At 45.1% G+C, this 14,716-nt stretch overlaps 1 protein-coding gene across 1 annotated transcript in view; it reads right to left on the bottom strand.

Moving 5' to 3' along the window:
- Positions 1 to 14,716, bottom strand: part of LOC136875003 (suppressor of lurcher protein 1) — a 1,553,195-nt gene that overhangs the window by 174,345 nt on the left and 1,364,134 nt on the right. The window lies entirely within an intron of this gene.

Below are 14,716 nucleotides of genomic sequence, written 5' to 3'. Positions count from 1 at the left end.
ATGCCCTTCCTGACGCCGACCCAATATGGAGGGTTGTAGTCATTATTGCATACTTCTGCGGTTGTAGGTAGTGTAGTGTGTTGTCTGAATATGAAGAGGAAAGTGTTGGGGAAAACACAAACACCCAGTCCCCGGGCCAGAAGAATTAATCAACGGCGATTAAAATCCCCGACCCGGCCGGGAATCGAACCCAGGACCCTCTGAGCCGAAGGCCTCAACGCTGACCATTCAGCCAATCAGTCGGACTTATGAAAAACGAAAATCACAAGCGAAAATATACCTGTTTCGAAGAATACAGGAATATGCCTTACTCAATTTCCCGAGCTGAAGGCGAGTTCTGCTTTTGGCTTTCTTCTTACGTAGATTTATAGCAAGTCGCTCTATTGTTGATACAGAGCAAGCAGAGTACGCACTGCGTTTTCTCCCCAAAATTAACGCGAGTAAAAACCAAAACCCTGTCTTTAAATGTATAATTAAATGCAGTTTATAAAACCTAACGTTCTGATAAACGATTTTACCATTTTTATGCATACATTTTAAAATGTAAAAATTAAACTAGTGCCCGTAGATAACATTTAGTTGTTAGAAGCTTATTTTTACAAGTTGTTTTACGTCGCACCGACACAGATAGGTCTTATGGCGACAATAGTACAGGAAAGCGTCAGGAGTCGGAAGGAATCGGCCGTGGCCTTAATAAGGTACAGCCACAGCATTTGCCTGGTGTGAAAATGGGAAACCACGGAAAACATCTTCAGGGCTGCCGACGGTGGGGTTCGAACCCACTCTCTTCCGAATACTGGATACTGGCCGCACTTAAGCGGCTGCAGCTATCGAGCTCGGTATTCTTAGAAGTAATGCAAGTTAATGATTAAGAAATTAATACTTAATAATTAAGGAATTATTCCTCGGCAATTTCCGAGAATGAGGGAATTTTGATCAATGCATTAATATTTTTTTAAACACGGGCTATTCCTAAACAAAAGAAATATTTTTGTGGAAGAAAGGGTTCAAAGAAAATCTCGAAGGATACAGCCAGAAGTGTCAAGAAGAACCAAGAATGCTACTGTTTTTATGGCTATCTAGAGGTAAATAGTCTATCCATACTTTTATTAATGAGAAATTGTTATTTGTCGGATATATTGACGAGTAAAACCCTCAAATTTTGACCGCGTTGATCACTCTTCAAACCTACTTCTCCTGAATTTTCATGGACCTAACTTTCGAAATATGATGCGATTACAGGTGTTAATAATCTCTCATGTTATATTAATATGACATTTATGAATATTTCGCGATTACAAAGTACAGACTATCATGTCTTTGCATTGAAACGGTCGGACGGAGGAAACAGTTCGTCATCGGAGCTACAGTCCGGCGTGTACATCACGTAGAGGGATCTGTACTCCGCGCAGTAGGGTGCTCCGTCGCTCTCATCAGTAGAGACCGTCTTGCTAACGGTCACCAACGGCTTCTCGACATTTGGCGATTGCATTGAAGTAAACTTCACTATTGTTACTTCGTTTCGGTGTTTTCCAAATTCGTGCGTTCCTCATCGCCAGATGTTTCATTCCAGGCTTGTGTTAATGTCATACCTTTAAATGTGCGTATACCTCTTATGTTATGTGAATCTCTCAGACTGATTCTGATGGTTCCGTCAGCTTCCGCATCGAACGCTAGCGCTGTACCGCGTCCGAGGAGCTATCTGGGGACGAACCAACGTACTGTTTCCAATTCTATTGTGTAAAGTCTAAATTCAAAGCTCATAGTTTTAGAAGCCTTTCTCGAGGACAGCCGAGATTTTCTTCTGATGGCGCAGAGCATACTTCTCTGCGAAACGTAAAGAATTTCACCTTATTCTCTTGACATGGCATAAGCCCAAAAGCCTATATCATGCCATTAATTACGGGCCGTGAAAGCATTAATGGCAACAATGCAATACTTGTTAGTTCATTAAATATTGCATTCTATCAATATTGCTACTACTTTATTTCCAGTCCTCGTAGTTTAAAATGAGCGGGTTACAAATAGTTACAACAAACTTCCTTCAGTTTGGTAATTTAAAAAAAAGAGACATTTTATGATGAAGTGGTAGCAAACTACTGGTGATCTCTGCCATCGTCGGATACCAATCCACCTGAAGTCCAAGGTTTACAGGACTGTTCTTGGCCCAGTTTCTCTGTACAGTTGTGAATGCTGGCCGGCAACAGTCAAGCGCGAGCAAGCACTTCATGTCATGGAGATGTGCTTGCTCTGATGGTCACTTGGACTGACCCGACTAGATCATGTCACCAACCTCAAAATCCGGAAAGTCATGGAAGTTGCCCTGATCGTAGACAAGATGCGTGAGACCCGACCTCCAGTGGTATGGCCATGTAATGCGTAGAGAAGGTTCATGTATTGTACAGACGGCACTCCGCATCACGCCACATGGACGGCCCAAGAAACGCTGTCTTGATCGCCTTCAAGAAGACCCGCACTATGTTCATCTTGTTTCGAACAATGCTCTTAATAGAACCAAGTGAAGACTGGCTTGAAAACAGCGGACACTGCTCCATTGCAGGGCAAACGCTAAGAAGATGATGTTGATGAAAGAATAAATGCATATTTGAGTGCACTACTATGAAAATCTTAATTTACTTACTCAGCAGTTTTCTATTGAACCTACTTTCACCTGTTTATTAAAAACAATTCAAGATGCCGATTTTCATTTGCGATCACACATTTCACTGGAGCAAAGTCATTAATTGGGCTATGTTGCAGTACGGTGGTTTCCCAGCCAAGACTTCATACTTCTCAACCTTAAATCGGTCCAATAGTGACGCATTTTAATGTATGAAATAAGGCTGGAGACGTAAGCAACGAACAGTGGTGACCTTATGTAAGTGATGGCTGATAATGTTCTTGATAAAGCTGAGCCTTCAAAGTTCACCATTACGAGCATAGCTGGAGAGTTAAAACTTACTGACAGAGAAAAGAAGCTGAAGTGAGTTATACGTAGGAAATAAGAAGGCATATTCTAATGAGTGAAGTAAACTAGAGGGCATACGGCGTATACCCGTGTGAACCCTCGACTACTGCCCTGCTTCCAGGAAAAAAACAGGAAATAATATTAAAGGCGTGTGTCTTCCGGATTGGACGGTGACAGGTCATTCGAGTTGATGCTCTGTTGGTGATGTTCACGTCTATGATGTTGTGACCCTACCTACTGCACAAACATCCAGCAGCCAAGCCTGATGAATTAACCAATGAAGGTAAAAATGCCCGACCCAGTTGAAAATTGAACCTGGGAACCCTTTGACCAAAGGCTAGCATGCAGATCACTAAACGGTGGAGTAAGACCCTAGCCCGGTATCGGTCAAAAAAGCAAATAAAATTCATCTCCTTACAGGACTTGAAGGCCCTTGGAGAGGTGGAAGTTAAAGCCTTCCACTATATGCAACCTCGGCATTTGGTGAGGTTAGCACTACGCCTGACCATCTTTGCCTCCAGGAATTAAAATGCTACTCAAAAATTTGGTGTAGGATGAATGAACCTTAGGACCATTTCTGAATTTTTTTGACTTGATGATGGGGAATCGAACCCACGTCCTTCCGGATGAACCGAGCACGCCTTTACCTCCTCGGCCAGGCAACCACTCCGGGATCGGTCACGCTGTTAGAAAATCTAGCATCGTTACTCTTTTTTTTGTCATAATGTCTACGCCTAGATCAGCAGTTAGATATCTCTGGAGTACTTACTCTCCTCCCTAGCAACACCATGGCGTTTCACGCAACATTTTATAACACTCTGAAGTGGACACCACTCACATGTTATTTGGCATCTAGCCGCAGGACTGCTCACACTACTGCCGTGTTAGAGTTTTTCTAACGATGTGACCTACGGCGTCAATATTTTTCTGTTTACGGTGTAGTGACGTACGTGCATGGGATTGTGTACTTACAAAATATTGATACAGCTTATTTGTGATTACTTCACTTGCTTGGCGTAGAAAACTGCTGAAATGTAGCGTACAGGTGGAGCATTGACGGAATTTCTGCTGCTGTGATGTCCGAGAGAATATTTCACGTTTCAATGCATGCATTAACATAATGAGAAGAATTCACTACTCCTAAGTATGAAGACTCCACATTGCTTCTGATTTTGAAGGAATGGTTTTTCCACACTAATCTGAATAGATTATTCCATTAAAAGAAGGTGTTTATCTATCTGTGTGTGCGTGATTCCCAGTCAAATCTACGGCACACAGGGAGATCCGAATGCATCTCGAAGCCGGAATTTAATCTTCGCTTTCGTTGATGAGTTATGAGCTATGAACGAAAAACTAACGGAAAACGTGTCTCAGGATATGACAGTCTAACCTGATGATCTGCATAATTAATTGTCGTTAAGCAATGTACATAAGATAGGTAACAAGTCAAGAAGATATTTTAAGTCCATGGCGAAGGAAGGTAGTTTCGGTCCCCGACATGAGGGGCCATATTGAGTTCGTAATATCCGTTAGTGTTTGTCTGTATGCTTGTGTGCGATATCCACCCAAATATAAGGGAAGCGTAGATTAGAATTTTTTGTCATATTTGGGCACAGACTTTCAGCGAAAATACGTGGCTGTATCAAAGAGCAATTCTTACTCCAAGAATTGAAGCTGTCAATATCATCATAAAGCAACTTTTAGAAGAATTACCTGGTGTTCGACAAATGTACAAGTAATAATACACATAAGGCTCCCATCTACACGATAGAGCTTTTGAACAAATTAGAGTCGCCTGGAGTGGACGATTGTGACACCGATTATCCTTCTTAGGGATATGAACTCCTTCCCTTTGTAATGGTACACGATTCACAGTCAAGAATCATATACGAAGTATTACTGAAGCCACCATCATTAATGGACATGCCTCGAGTGAAGTTGTATTCATTTCTCGGATTCAAATCAATCTTCCGATTATACCGTTTCAAATTTAGACGTCTGTAGTTCCCTGTTCGTCTGAGAATCCCTATGTACACCAGCAAGTCACAAGGGCAGTCTTTTGAAACCATGCTCCTCCCGTGGTCAATTGTACGTGGGTTGTTCAACAGTCCGAAAGGCAAATTCCCTACACATATTATCCTATCTTCAAATGGAGAGATACTTAGTACAGTTTATCCCAGAGCTCTATAAGTTTGTTTTCTAAATAGGATGTTCGGAAACAACGTAAACCAGATATATGATCGTTAGAGGGTTGGTCATACTGATAAACTAGATATCTCAGATCGCATCGCGGGAGACTTCAGATGTCCTAATGGGAGGCGGTGTTGCTAAATCTGCAGGTGGCTTATGACCCACTTCAGAGCGCCAGTAGAAGAAATAAACTTCTCCAGGGGAGGAACTTGAAGAATGATCTACCTGCTGATAGGCTCGGCTACGGTGGCGTTGGCTGAAACCCACGGTGTGTTAGTGTGTGATGCTCATTTCTTGGCATGGTCGATCAAGCCACGTGCAGCTTTAGCAACACTGCCTTGTAGAGCGATCTGATTGGCGAACTACAGCAGCTGATAAAATGACAACAGCGCGAGATATCTAGTTTATCAATATGACAAACGCTGAAAGCGTTCAACTCGGTTCAAGTTGTTTCTGACCACCCAGTATAGTATGGTCTCTTATATACTTTTAGAATTATTTGTACCATCCACCAAGTAAACATATAATTAAAAATAAAATACTGTAATATAATTAAACGTCGAGACTAAGGACAAAGACCACATCGATGCCTTTGAGATGTGGTGGTGGCGTGGAATGTTACATGTAGTTTGGACCGAAATGAGTCCATCATTAAAAAGCTGAAGATAGTCAAGCGTCTCTCTACACGTGTCAGTGAAAGAATACTTCATTTCGTAGGACATATCTTAAGGAAGCATGGAGACAACCTGGAAAAGTCTATCACAGAAGGGAAAATAGAAGGCAGAAGACCACGTGGAAGGACAGCAAGCAGGTGGCTAGAGCAGGCTAGGAAGATAACTGGCCTTCCTCTTCAGAACATCTTAAGAAAAGCTGAAGATCAAGTTGGATGGCGACACTTTGTGAAGCATGTAACTCTCTAGACACAAAACATTGGGATCACGACACTCAGTAATGAGTAATACGACTGATGATGATGAATTAATGGAATTTATGCAAAAGCTGTGTGTGATAATAAATATTTTTATTGTTATTTTAAACACATGATTCAAAAACGTCTAACGGTTGAATTAATGAATACAGGCGAAGCCGCGGGTACATGCTATTTTTTCAGAATGTGTACATTTTGTTTATAATAAAGTCATGTTGAAGAAATCAAATGGTATAAATAATCATAGGATAGCTTTACTATATTTTTAAAGTATGAAAATACCAAAAGCGGACAGAATTAGATTATTATTTAAGAAACAAAACAAATGTTAGATAAAATCTATACGCGCGACCGATCGCGCGATTATAGACAGCACGACCGCTCGCGTACTGGCATTGAAAAGGAATGCTTTACGTCGCACAGTCACAGATAGGTTCTCTGGCGACGGCATGATAGCAAAGGGTTAAGAGTGGGAAGGAAGCAGGCGATGTCTTAATTAAGGTACAGCCCCAGCATTTACCTGGTGTGAAAATTGGAAACTACTGAAAACCGTCTTCAGGGTTGCCGACAGTGGGATTCGAACCTACTATCTCCCGAGTACAAACTGACAGCTACGTGCCCCAAACCACGGAGCTAATTCCTCGGTTGGTAGCAATGATTTCAAAAATGTTCCTTTATTTAAAACTACTCGTAGAAAGACCTTAAACAATGTGTTAGCAGATGGAACTTGCGAGAATATTCCCATTCCTTTTCATTTATGGGCGTAAGCGCACCATATATTATACTCTTGCTCTCGAAGATGAATCTGTATCAGTCGAAAAGAATTATCTGTTTGTGACAAGTTAATTAGAAATTCTTTCAAGCTGTGTTTGTTGATTCACTTATTGTCACGAATAGTTGTAAAAAAAAAAAAAAAAAAAGGATCAGCACACACAGTATCTCCTGACGGGTAGAGAGGGTTAATGACTAAATGTTGAACTTCTACAATTTGTCACTTATAAAAATCAAATTTGAAACATAAGGACATACTTATAAGACAGAGCCGTACACAACATTTGGAACAGATTAGTTAATTGGTTACAAAATTATTGACAAATCATTTTTATTTTTATAAGTCGAATGGAAAATACTTATTTGTTATTTGTTTAACGTCGCACTAACACATCGAAGGTTTTCGGCGACTGAAGGGTGGAAGATTGGGAAGGTATCCGCCGTGGCCTTCATTAAGGTACAGCCCCAGCATTTTCGTGGTGTGAAAATGGGAAACCACGGAAAACCATGTTCAGGGCTGCCGACAGTGGGGTTCGAACCTACTATCTCGCGAATTCAAGTTCACATAGCGCGACCCTAACCGCACGGCCACTTGCTCGGTTTGGATTAATGACAGGGGTTCGAGGGAATATTCCTCGATTCGTTGTATATTTTTAGAAGGAGTTTAATTTAGAGATTCCGGAACTACAAACTAAGTAATTGTTAGCTTTACAAGGTTCCATTTCATTAGTGAAAAATCATTGCTACGTGTAATAACTCTTATAGTTTAAAGACTTTGTGAGAATATGTCATGAACAAAATTATTTTGAACCAAAATTATAATTTCATTTGTTTCGTTATGCTTTGTCTATTGTGGCAATCTTCAACTGAGGGAAGTTTTGTAAATAATAAATAATAACGACTGCGGTTTTTTCAGCCAGGTATAAACTAATGAAGATAATTTTTTCAATTATTCATTTTTAATTCAATATGCAAAAATCTTGTTTCGTGATGATTTAGAAATAAAAATATGAAGGTAATGTTCACCTGATAATAAAATGCAGAACTAATTTTAATTTATGTACGTATTCAAACATTCTCTGAAAGAAAATCAGGTGAATCTGCTAAGAACTCTGCCAAAAGGGGCATTTTATGCATGGCAAAGAGCTGTAAAATGTTTAAGGTAAAGAAAAACGTTTGAAAGTTTTAAGACACAAACTTGTTTTAAACTGCTCTGAACTGGAAATTACTGCCTGAAATGTCATCTCATCTTAAGCACAGTTAAAGCACGAGGTAAAATATATTCCGGCAGTATTATTGAAATGGTAGTCCGAAGGAACTTTGAAGCTAGTTTTGTCTGACAGCATTGAGAGATAGGGACATGGGTTTGTTCTATATTCGCCGTACCGTTGCCCGTTAGTTCCGAGATTAAGAGATTCAAAAGTGGAGTTAGGGGAAAGATGATAACAGGATCTGAAATATGAGGAATTAGGGACTTTTTAAGATTAAAATTGAAAATTAGATTTTTTGCTAAAAAATCGCAAATACCGAGCTCGATAGCTGCAGTCACTTAAGTGCGGCCAGTATCCAGTATTCGGGAGATAGTAGGTTCGAACCCCACTATCGGCAGCCCTGAAGATGGTTTTTCGTGGTTTCCCATTTTCACACCAGGCAAATGCTGGGGCTGTACCTTAATTAAGGCCACGGCCGCTTCCTTCCCACTCCTAGCCCTTTCCTGTCCCATCGTCGCCGTAAGACCTATCTGTGTCGGTGCGACGTAAAACAAGTAGCAAAAAAAAATCGCAACATTCCAGTCACTACTCACTTTGATAGGACGCTGCCATGAAGTACGGAGACCCCGCTGTGAGCGATTACAACGATCTGGGCTGAATGTAATACCGCTCTGGAGAAAAGTGGTTTCCCTACTGCGGAGCCTGCTTAGAGCCGGCTATCCACACTGACCACATGTTCGTCCAAGTTTAGCTAGCGACTTGTAAACCACGGACTCTTGTGGCGCTCGTTTCTTGTCACTTCCAGTGATATGTGGAGAACCAGTGGCTATAACTAACAAGAAACTCGTCAGAGCTCTCCCTTATATTGCAGATAATGGTCTCTGACCACCGAGTCCACCCATTTTCTTTTTGTTTAAAAGTACACGGACATTTCGACAAAGTCGACAAGTTTTATAACGCTAGGGATGTCCCTGAGTGTGACAATGGATTGTTCGAAGTATGATAAATGTCAATTTAATAGTTGGGTACAGATCTCACTCACGTAAAGGATGAATGTAAAGGCAGGGTGAACATGGAAAGATATGCTTTGGATCAACAGGACTGATTCTCTCCTCAGTGATAACTTGCTGTGTAACAGTCCACAGTGAAAATGTTTCGGCCTCAAAATATGGATGTTGGATGGGAAATTAATATCTCAGCACAAAATACTTTTTATATTCGGATGAAAAGTTTGTTCAAGTGTGACACACGTCCTGTGTTGCCAACCGCCTTCTACCAAATGCGTATACTCTGTCAGGAGATACATTAAAACATTGTTAAAACATAACTTCAGAGGGTGAAAAATGAGCCAGTTTACATAGAGTGTGCATGAACTCTACCGATTAATTTCCACAGACCCTTCGGAAAAATTTTCAGCGTGTTTTGATTCAAGGAAACTATACGCACCGTTGGCGCATTCACGCGTAGGGACGTAAGTCTTATTTTGATACCCCAACGACCTTTGTAGCCGATTAAATGGAATATGTGTCATGTATGCTACTAGAACATATCCCTGGTTACCCCAAGGTAAAATACCGCTCCTTCTTCGCCGCCTTGCTCCAATTCAACTAATCAGTCTTGCCTACAATGTTAGTTGTATCCTTCTTGCAATTTCCTCGTTAACGACCGGCACTCTTTTGAAGCCTAGCTGGCCGGCTGTGTTTAAATTCCTTGCCCTCAGGATGCCAGGATTTTCCCAACTCGAGACACGGCGTTTTCAACTCTTAACTTAGCCTCTGAGAGTGACCCGCGAGACTGGACAGAACTGAGTGCAGATGTGCAACACTGGAGACCTGACAAGCGAGCCGGCTTCAGGTCCGGCACGCTTTTGAAGTACACCGCGTGGACTGTCGCTGACAAAGTAAGTATGCTATTGGTCACGAGCTGTCTGCTATTGGTCACACAGAGGCGACTGTAGACAGTCATAAATCTGGTTACTGTACAGGAGTATTACTGCTTAAAGTTTGAGTCCTTAACGAGGAAATTGAAAGAACTAAACGTAGTGAGTGATATCGAACTCGCGCATTTTTATGCGCGATGCAATGGAAGAGCGGCACAACGACGCTATTAGGAGTTGTTTCCGCAGCGAAGTCATTCTCATCACAGCAAATTCAACGGTCGTATATAGGTGCTTTCGAGAAACCGGGTCCTTCCGTGTTAGTATACAAAACACCGGTCGTGCAAGGTGCGTCAGAACACCCGAACTTCAAAAGGAAATGTCCAATGCGCTCAGTGACAACCTTGCCACTAGATATTGCTGCATTGCACAAGGTGTGAACGTAAGCCATGGAACTGTTTTGAACTTCTTACACGAAAAGCAACTGCATCCGCAGAAGGTTCACACATTGCAGCGAACGGATTTTCCCCATCAAGTGTTGTTTGCAGATTAGTAGTTACTCCGGTCAAGAGTAGATCGGGGTTTTGAAGTCTGAAGGAAGAAGTAGTTGAGTAAAGTGAGTATTTTGAATTTCGTGGTAAAAGCCAAACTCGTGTCCTCATTCCGAGGTGGCGCAGCTCTTTTCAGGCACTCCCCGAAATGGAGGTGAGTTGCATGTACAATTTCAACCACATACCAACCCTCGTACAGTCCTAAAATTTCTAGCAGCACGAAGAATCGAACCCGGGACCTCGAGGACGGCAGATAATAACACTAACCGTTACGCTACGGAGGTGGACAATTTCGTGATGAAAAGAGTAATCTCTTCGGTAAGGAATGTTTTTTTTTTTTTTTGCTAGTTGCTTTACGTCGAACCGACACAGGTAGGTATTTTGGCGACGATGGGATAGGAAAGGGCTACGAGCGGGAAGGAAGCGGCCGTGGCCTTAATTAAGGTACAGCCCAAGCATTTGTCTGGTGTGAAAATGGGACACCACGGAGAGTCATATTAAGAACTACCGACAGTGTGGTTCGAAACACCATCTTTCGCTGAAGAATGTTCGGAGATGGTGAGGGGATTGGCAGCCGTGGCTTGTTCTACGAACTTTCTCGGCTTACGCTTTAGTGCAGGAGAACGGAAAAGTGCGGAAAACCATTCTCAGGATACACGACGGTAAGAACCATACCTTCTCCGTCTCCCGAATGCAGGGATGTAGATACAGTAGAGTCGTGCCCACGTTACGGCCGAAGCTCACTATGATCGGTAGGTCGATCTGAATGCAGTGCTGTACAGTGGGGCCGATAACCTAGACGTTAAGCACCTTTAAACAACAAGCATCTGCATCATCGAGCTGTGGAGCCACGGTAGAGCCGTGATCAGCGGTAAGCCGAAGCTTACTCTGCTCGGTTTGTCGGTAGGAATACAGAGCAGTGGGGCCACGGTAGAGCCGTGATCAGTGGTAAGCCGAAGCTTACTCTGTTCTGATGGTCGGTGAGAATACAGACCTGTGGAGCCACGGTAGAGCCGTGATCAGTGGTAAGCCGAAGATCACTCTGCTCGGTTTGTCGGTAGGAATACAGAGCAGTGGGGCCACGGTAGAGCCGTGATCAGCGGTAAGCCGAAGCTTACTCTGTTCTGATGGTCGGTGAGAATACAGACCTGTGGAGCCACGGTAGAGCCGTGATCAGCGGTAAGCCGAAGATCACTCTGCTCGGTTTGTCGGTAGGAATACAGAGCTGTGGAGCCACGGTAGAGCCGTGATCAGCGGTAAGCCGAAGCTTACTCTGTTCTGATGGTCGGTGAGAATACAGAGCTGTGGAGCCACTGTAGAGCCGTGATCAGCGGTAAGCCGAAGATCACTCTGCTCGGTTTGTCGGTAGGAATACAGAGCAGTGGGGCCACGGTAGAGCCGTGATCAGCGGTAAGCCGAAGCTTACTCTGTTCTGATGGTCGGTGAGAATACAGAGCTGTGGAGCCACTGTAGAGCCGTGATCAGCGGTAAGCCGAAGATCACTCTGCTCGGTTTGTCGGTAGGAATACAGAGCAGTGGGGCCACGGTAGAGCCGTGATCAGCGGTAAGCCGAAGATCACTCTGCTCGGTTTGTCGGTAGGAATACAGAGCTGTGGAGCCACGGTAGAGCCGTGATCAGCGGTAAGCCGAAGCTTACTCTGTTCTGATGGTCGGTGAGAATACAGAGCTGTGGAGCCACTGTAGAGCCGTGATCAGCGGTAAGCCGAAGATCACTCTGCTCGGTTTGTCGGTAGGAATACAGAGCAGTGGGGCCACGGTAGAGCCGTGATCAGCGGTAAGCCGAAGCTTACTCTGTTCTGATGGTCGGTGAGAATACAGAGCTGTGGAGCCACGGTAGAGCCGTGGTCAGCGGTAAGCTGGAGCTCAGCCTATTCGGATGGTCGGTGAGAATACAGAGCTGTGGAGCCACGGTAGAGCCGTGGTCAGCGGTAAGCTGGAGCTCAGCCTATTCGGATGGTCGGTGAGAATACAGAGCTGTGGAGCCACGGTAGAGCCGTGGTCAGCGGTAAGCTGGAGCTCAGCCTATTCGGATGGTCGGTGAGAATACAGAGCTGTGGAGCCACGGTAGATCCGTGATCAGCGGTAAGCTGGAGCTCAGCCTATTCGGATGGTCGGTGAGAATACAGAGCTGTGGAGCCACGGTAGAGCCGTAATCAGTGGTAAGCTGGAGCTCAGCCTTTTCGGATGGTCGGTGACAATACAGAGCTGTGGAGCCACGGTAGATCCGTGATCAGCGGTAAGCTGGAGCTCAGCCTATTCGGATGGTCGGTGAGAATACAGAGCTGTGGAGCCACGGTAGATCCGTGATCAGCGGTAAGCTGGAGCTCAGCCTATTCGGATGGTCGGTGAGAATACAGAGCTGTGGAGCCACGGTAGAGCCGTGGTCAGCGGTAAGCTGGAGCTCAGCCTATTCGGATGGTCGGTGAGAATACAGAGCTGTGGAGCCACGGTAGAGCCGTGGTCAGCGGTAAGCTGGAGCTCAGCCTATTCGGATGGTCGGTGAGAATACAGAGCTGTGGAGCCACGGTAGATCCGTGATCAGCGGTAAGCTGGAGCTCAGCCTATTCGGATGGTCGGTGAGAATACAGAGCTGTGGAGCCACGGTAGAGCCGTAATCAGTGGTAAGCTGGAGCTCAGCCTTTTCGGATGGTCGGTGACAATACAGAGCTGTGGAGCCACGGTAGATCCGTGATCAGCGGTAAGCTGGAGCTCAGCCTATTCGGATGGTCGGTGAGAATACAGAGCTGTGGAGCCACGGTAGATCCGTGATCAGCGGTAAGCTGGAGCTCAGCCTATTCGGATGGTCGGTGAGAATACAGAGCTGTGGAGCCACGGTAGAGCCGTAATCAGTGGTAAGCTGGAGCTCAGCCTTTTCGGATGGTCGGTGACAATACAGAGCTGTGGAGCCACGGTAGATCCGTGATCAGCGGTAAGCTGGAGCTCAGCCTATTCGGATGGTCGGTGAGAATACAGAGCTGTGGAGCCACGGTAGAGCCGTAATCAGTGGTAAGCTGGAGCTCAGCCTATTCGGATGGTCGGTGAGAATACAGAGCTGTGGAGCCACGGTAGATCCGTGATCAGCGGTAAGCTGGAGGTCAGCCTATTCGGATGGTCGGTGAGAATACAGAGCTGTGGAGCCACGGTAGAGCCGTGATCAGTGGTAAGCTGGAGCTCAGCCTTTTCGGATGGTCGGTGACAATACAGAGCTGTGGAGCCACGGTAGATCCGTGATCAGCGGTAAGCTGGAGCTCAGCCTATTAGGATGGTCGGTGAGAATACAGAGCTGTGAATCCACGGTAGAGCCGTGGTCAGCGGTAAGCTGGAGCTCAGCCTATTCGGATGGTCGGTGAGAATACAGAGCTGTGGAGCCACGGTAGAGCCGTGGTCAGCGGTAAGCTGGAGCTCAGCCTATTCGGATGGTCGGTGAGAATACAGAGCTGTGGAGCCACGGTAGAGCCGTGGTCAGCGGTAAGCTGGAGCTCAGCCTATTCGGATGGTCGGTGAGAATACAGAGCTGTGGAGCCACGGTAGAGCCGTGGTCAGCGGTAAGCTGGAGCTCAGCCTATTCGGATGGTCGGTGAGAATACAGAGCTGTGGAGCCACGGCAGAGCCGTAATCAGTGGTAAGCTGGAGCTCAGCCTTTTCGGATGGTCGGTGACAATACAGAGCTGTGGAACCACGGTAGATCCGTGATCAGCGGTAAGCTGGAGCTCAGCCTATTCGGATGGTCGGTGAGAATACAGAGCTGTGGAGCCACGGTAGAGCCGTAATCAGTGGTAAGCTGGAGCTCAGCCTATTCGGATGGTCGGTGAGAATACAGAGCTGTGGAGCCACGGTAGATCCGTGATCAGCGGTAAGCTGGAGCTCAGCCTATTCGGATGGTCGGTGAGAATACAGAGCTGTGGAGCCACGGTAGAGCCGTAATCAGTGGTAAGCTGGAGCTCAGCCTTTTCGGATGGTCGGTGACAATACAGAGCTGTGGAGCCACGGTAGATCCGTGATCAGCGGTAAGCTGGAGCTCAGCCTATTCGGATGGTCCGTGAGAATACAGAGCTGTGGAGCCACGGTAGAGCCGTGGTCAGCGGTAAGCTGGAGCTCAGCCTATTCGGATGGTCGGTGAGAATACAGAGCTGTGGAGCCACGGTAGAGCCGTGATCAGCGGTAAGCTGGAGCTCAGCCTATTCGGATGGTCGGTGTGAA

The sequence above is a fragment of the Anabrus simplex genome, chromosome 5 (genome assembly GCF_040414725.1).
Source record: "Anabrus simplex isolate iqAnaSimp1 chromosome 5, ASM4041472v1, whole genome shotgun sequence".
NCBI classification, from domain to species: Eukaryota; Metazoa; Arthropoda; class Insecta; order Orthoptera; family Tettigoniidae; genus Anabrus; species Anabrus simplex.
Note: the sequence above shows the minus strand (reverse complement) of the source record. Positions and strands in the feature narration are given on the sequence as shown.